The sequence below is a fragment of the Trichosurus vulpecula genome, chromosome 2, assembly GCF_011100635.1.
Source record: "Trichosurus vulpecula isolate mTriVul1 chromosome 2, mTriVul1.pri, whole genome shotgun sequence".
Lineage (NCBI taxonomy): Eukaryota > Metazoa > Chordata > Mammalia > Diprotodontia > Phalangeridae > Trichosurus > Trichosurus vulpecula.
This window is the reverse complement of record NC_050574.1, coordinates 439944752-439951028: the sequence shown is the minus strand read 5'-3', so window position 1 is coordinate 439951028 and position 6277 is coordinate 439944752.

Genomic DNA, 6277 nt, shown 5'->3' with positions numbered 1-6277 from the left:
GACACCTTTCACACACTCTGTACTCCAGCTAAACTCATCCATCTCTTGTTCCCCAAATATTCTTCTGTGACTGTAATTACCATGCTTGGAAAGCACTCCAGAGAGTACTTCCAATGTATAAAGTCCAGGGCTGCAGTGACCTCCCAGGTTGGAGAGGTTTCTGGGGGTGTTGTAGAGAAAATCTAGGAGCAGCAGGATTGCAACCTGGGAGATGTGATTGTTCAGATCAGATGTGATCTCAGAAAGATTAGTGAGAACTTAACTATGTAGGATCCCAGTCCTATGCCTCATTGCTCTCATTAGAGAGATGATAAACTACAGGTGCTGAACGGGGACTAGGTTGTTCAATGCAGCTAACATATGTGTTTGTTTTGCTTAATTACACTTCTCTATTGCAAGGGAAGATACACAGGAGAGGGAGTTATTACAAAGTGACAGAGATATATTTTAAAAGCTTTAATAAAAAAGGATAATCGAGAAGGAGAAAGGTACTCCAGAATTAAAGAAGGGTGGATGTCCTAATTGGCAGAAAAAGAAAAAAGAATGGCATCTATGAATTATAGGTCAATAGCCTTGCCTTTGATCCCCAGTGAATTCTAGAAGGTAGTGTTAAAGGGATGGTTAGGGAACATCTAAAAGAGGAAGCAATGATCAAAAAGCCAGGTTAGTTTCATGACTAATAGCTTGTGCCAAACTTTACCTTTTAAAAATTTTTTAAGCTTTTAAAATTAAAATTTGAAAATTCATGTTGATAGTGTGATTAGCTTGGTCAATCAGAGTAAACTGCTATAGATATACCTAAAATTTAGCAAAACACTTAATAAAGTCTTTGATACTATTCTTCCGGAATAGATGGATAGATAATGGCTGGTGTTTGCATAATTTCATGGGTTGAATGGCTACACCCAATGTACAATAATTAGTAGTTCAATTTCATCTCGTAAAGAGGTCTCCAATTACTTGGCTAGGAATCTGTCCTTGATTTTGCGATGTTTGACACTTTTATGAGTGACTTGGATAAAAGCACAGGCAGCATGCTTATAAAATTTTCTGAGACACAAAGTTGGGAGGGAATACAGATCTTGACAGGTCAGAGTATTGGGCCAAATGTAATAAAATGAGGTTCAACAAGACTTGGTAATGGATTCAATATAGGGATGAGTGGGAGTAAAGAGGATTCTGAAAGTAGGTTGTGAACCAGGGTGAAGGATTGTACCTTCAACTGAAATAGGGAAGTTTGGAGGAAGCGGGGTTTATAGGCAAAGATAATAGTTCTATTTTGGACTTGTTGAGTTTGAGATACCTATGAGATAGATGGTGTAACAACAATGTAGCTAGCAGCTACTGTGGCTGTGTAAGGCCAAAGCACACAGAAAGGCTTGCCAACACAAGTTGTTTGATCTGCTTTTCTAAGGAAAGCAACTTTAAGGGGTTAACAATCTCAGTTTAATTAAACATACATACATTATTCACTTAGTTCAGGGGGAAAAGATCAGCCCCCTGAACTTTAGGGCAAATACAAACAGAAATTACAAGCATACATTATAAACAGAGCAAATAACACAAACCAGTCTATCCACAGCAATACATAGTTACCAGAGAAGCACCAATCATCTGTCTGGATTATTAAAGTTGGGGGGCTATTTCAACGGCTTGCCCAGAGTCTTGTCCCCCTTTCAATGAGTGTACCAACCTTCAAACACATATAACGTATTCAGGGCCCTGAGGGCTTGAGGGTGTGGGAAAGTTAGTTCTTCAATTACTAATACGACATCATATATATATATATATATATATATATATATATATATATATATAGTTTGCAATCAATGACTTCTGATTGTCTTAGTGCAGAGAAACATTCCAAGACAAAGAGATCCCACTTTACCTGCTCCATTTAAACAAATGTCAGACTCATTAAAGGTACTTGATTACTTGAGCATTCCAAAAGAGAAGACAACAAAAAAGTCCTTACCTGCTTACCGATACTGGTGGAGAAGTCCAGCAGGTACCTCTTATTTTTTTTCCTTCTTTTTTGGTTCCTTTTCTCCTTTCTCATGATTCATTCCACTGGTTATAATTCTTCTTTACAACTGGATATAAGTTCAATGTGAAGGTATATGTAGAACCTAGCAGGCACCTCTCATCTTACAGATGAGTAAGTCACTTGAGTTAGAGAAGTGACTTGTTTAAGGTTACATGTGGAACCCAGGTCTTCTAACTCTAAATCAAGTGTGCTTTCAATTGTGCCATAAAGTGTCTGATAAGGCATCTAACACAAAACTGCCAAGAGAACATAGAAAGTCTCAGAGTATGTGTTGTCAAGAACACAGCTGACACTTGCCTGTGACAGAGTCATTATTACCTAATCCTTCAGAGTTTTTTGGGCTTGTGTTGGGTAGATGCCACACAGCCCAGCCAATAGGACTTTCCCAGGGACCCATACACAACACAGGGATTGCAGAGATGCATAGCCAAAGACATCTAGGAACACTAGAACTCGAAGTTGTTATGCCATATCTTTCTTAATCATCTTTCAATAAATGCTTGTTGACTTGACTTTCCTCCTTCCAACACAATAATCAGCTCTGCACCTGGGCATGCAGCTTAGGAACAGCTACAGCCCAGAGGTGCTGGCCTTTAACCATTGTTACCTTTAGAGAGATAGGCTGGTGCTTCCTATTAATGCTTTTGATGATCCTTTCACTAAACCACACAGCTTTCTAAGTCATCCCTCATAACAAACATTTTATCTTGTCCCAATACATCCAGGATTGCTATTAGCCTCTTTCTTCACTATGTTCACCAGCTGACAGGAACTTCCTCAGCATCTCTCCTCCTTTCCTAATGATTTTTCAGCATTATCATTCACTCTCTTCTCCTTCACTCTTGGCCAGAGATGAAGAGCTATCACCACTAAGGTCCAATGAATTCATTCTGTCCTGCCTCCTACAAGACTTGGCCCAAGCATCATTCCCTCTTTCTCATGCATTTGTAAAATGAGGGTAATGATAATTAATAGGGTTGTTGTGTGAACCAAATGAAAGATGTTGCATGTCAATCAATAAACATTTATTAAGCACCTACTATTTGCCAAGCACTGTGCTAACTGCTGGGGATACAAAAAGACACAATAAAAAAAAACAAAAAACCCAGCCCTTGTCCTTAAGGAGCTGGAGAACACATGCAAACAAATATATTCAAAGCAAGCTTTATACAGGAAATATAGGAAACAATTAACAGAGGGAAGGTACTGGAATCAAGAAGGGTTAGGGAAGGCTTCCAAGAAAAGATATATTTAAAGTGCTTTGCAAACCTTAAAGTGCTATAGAAATGTGAGCTATTAAGTTATTATCTTCAGTCTCTTTTTCACTACTGATTCTTTTTCTAATCAATCAATATTTACTAAGTACTTACCGTGTGCCAGTGCCAGACAGTGTGCTAAGTGCTGGAGATACAAACATAAGCAAAAGACAGTCCTGACCCTCAAGGAACTTATTATAAACTAATGGGGGAGACAACATGAAAATGAAGATATACAAAGATAGATAGATAGATAGATGGATGGAGAGAGAGATCTCTATATAGATACACACACAATAAATAGTAAACAATTAACAGAGGGAAGGCACTAGGTGTTAGGGAGGGCTTCCAGTAAAAGATGTGTAAAAGGTTTTGCAAATCTTAAAGTGCTGTACAAATGTGAGCTATAAAATTATTGTCTCCCATCTCTTCTTTACTGATTCATTTTCTATTGCCTACAAATATGTTCAGATTTTTCACCCAAAGAAGGGCTTCCCTGGACCCTTCTATCCTACTAATTATCACCTTCATTTTTCATTCCCTTTGACTGCTTAACTTCTTGAGAAAGACATCTGCTTCCTCACTACCCACTCTCTTCTCCACCAATCCCCTGCCTCTACCACTCAGAAACTTCTCTTTTAAAGACCAGATCCTAATTGTTAATCCAATCATCCTCTTTGACCTCCCTGAAGCTTTTAGCACTTCCTCTTCCCGTGCCACCCCACCACTACGAACATCTTCTCGCTTTACTTCAGACAACATCATTCTCCAGTCTGGCTCCCTATCCTCGTCCCAAACCCTTACTGTGGGTGTCTTTGGCCTTCTTGCCCTTTCTTCTTTACTTTCTTCCTTGCAAATCCCATGCACAGCTATAGCTTTACCTATTTATGCATATTTTGGCAGCTAGGTGGCAGAGAGGACAAAGTGCTAGATGGAGTATGGAAGACCTGAATTCAAATGTGAATTTGAACACTTACATGCCAGCTGTGTCACACTGGGCAAGCCACTCTGCCTCTATTTTCTCATTGGCAAAAAGGTATAATAATAACACTTATCTCCCAGAGTTGTTGTGGGAATAAAATGAGATATTTGTAAAGTGCTTTGCTGGATCACTGTCTTGTCATGATGAATGAAACTATGAAACTCAATGAAACTATGAATTATGCTGGATACCCAAGATGGACAGCCCACAGTTGAGAGTTCTAACAAAAAGTGATCCACTGGAGAAGTAAATGGTGAACATTGCAGCATTTTTTGCCAAGAAAACCCTATTAAAACGGTATTATACTGGAAGATGAGCCCCTCAGGTTAGAGGATGCCCAACACATTACTGGGGAAAAGTAGAGGACAGCTACAAGTAGCTCCAGTACCAATGAAGTGGCTGGGCCAAAGCTGAAGGAAAGCTCAGCTGCAGATGTGTCTGGTGATGAAAAAAAGTCTGATGCAATAAAGAGTAATATTGCATAGGAAGCTGAAACGTAAGATCTATGAACAAAGGCAAGCTGGATGTGGTCAAATAGAAGAGGGAAAGATTAAATATCAACATCTTGGGTGTTGGTGAATTTAAATGGATGGGAATGGGTGAATTTAATTTAGGGGATCATCACATATACTACTGTGGGCAAGAATCCCTTAGAAGAAATAGCCCTCAGAATAAAAGGATGAAAAAAAAGTAGTACTGGGGTATAATCTCAAAAATGACAATGATATCTGTTTGAATCCAAGGTTTGAATCCAACTGTTTAATATCACAGTGATACAAATCTATGCCGATGCAAAAGAGGCCAAAGTTGATCAATTTTGTGAAGACCTACAACATCTTCTAGAAATAACACCAAAAAAAAAATGTTACATTCATTGTAGGAGATTGGAATGCTAAGGTTGGAGATAAAAAGATAATTAGCACAACAGATAAGTTTGGCCTTGGAATACAAAATGAAGCAGAGAAGACACTAACAGGATTTTGTCAAGATAACTTGCTGGTCATAGCAAACGCTCTTTTTCAATAACCCAAAAGGTGACTCTATGCATGGATATAACCAGGTGGTCAGTATAAAAATCAGATTGATTACATACTTTGCAACCAAAGGTGGAGAAGCTCTATACAGTTGACTAAAACAAAGCCTGGAGCTGACTGTGGCTCAGATCATGAGCTTCTTATTGCAAAATTCAAACTTAAATTGAAGAAAGTAAGGAAAACTATCAGACCATATATGTATGACTTAAATAGCATCCTTTATGAATATGAAGTAAAAATGCTGAATAGATTTAAGGCATTAGATCTGGTAGAGTGCCTAAAAAAGTATGGACGGAAGTTTGCAACATTGTGCTGGAGGAAGCAACAAAAAAAATTCCAAAGAAGAGCAAGAAAGCAAAATAGCTCTCTGAAGAGGCTTTACAAATAGTTAAGGAAAGAAGGAAAATGAGGGGCAGCTAGGTGATGCATTGAGTAGATCACCAGCCCTGGAGACAGGAGGACCTGAGTTCAAATCTGACCTCAGACACGACACACTTACTAGCTGTGTGACCTTAGGCAAGTCACTTAACCCCAATTGCCCTGCCTTCCCTCCTCCAAAAAAAGGAGGGAAAATGAAAGGGAATGGAGAAAGGAAAAAGATATACCCACTTGAATGCAGATTTTCAGAGACTAGTGAGGAGATATAAGGTTTTCTTAAAGGAGCAATGCAAAGAAATAGAAGAAAACTATAGAATAGGAAAGAGAAGTGCTCTTTTCAAGAAAATCAGAGATATCAAGGGAAAGTTTCATGCAGAAATGGTAGGGACTTAACAGAAGTAGAAGAGATTAAGAAGAGGTAACAAGAATATACAGAACTATACAAGAAAGATCTTAACATCATTGACAACCAGGATGATGTGGATACTGATTGAGAGCCAGATGTCCTGGAGAATGAAGTCAAGTGGGCCTTAGGAAGCACTGGTAACAAGAAGGCTGGTGGAGGTAATGGAATTCCAGC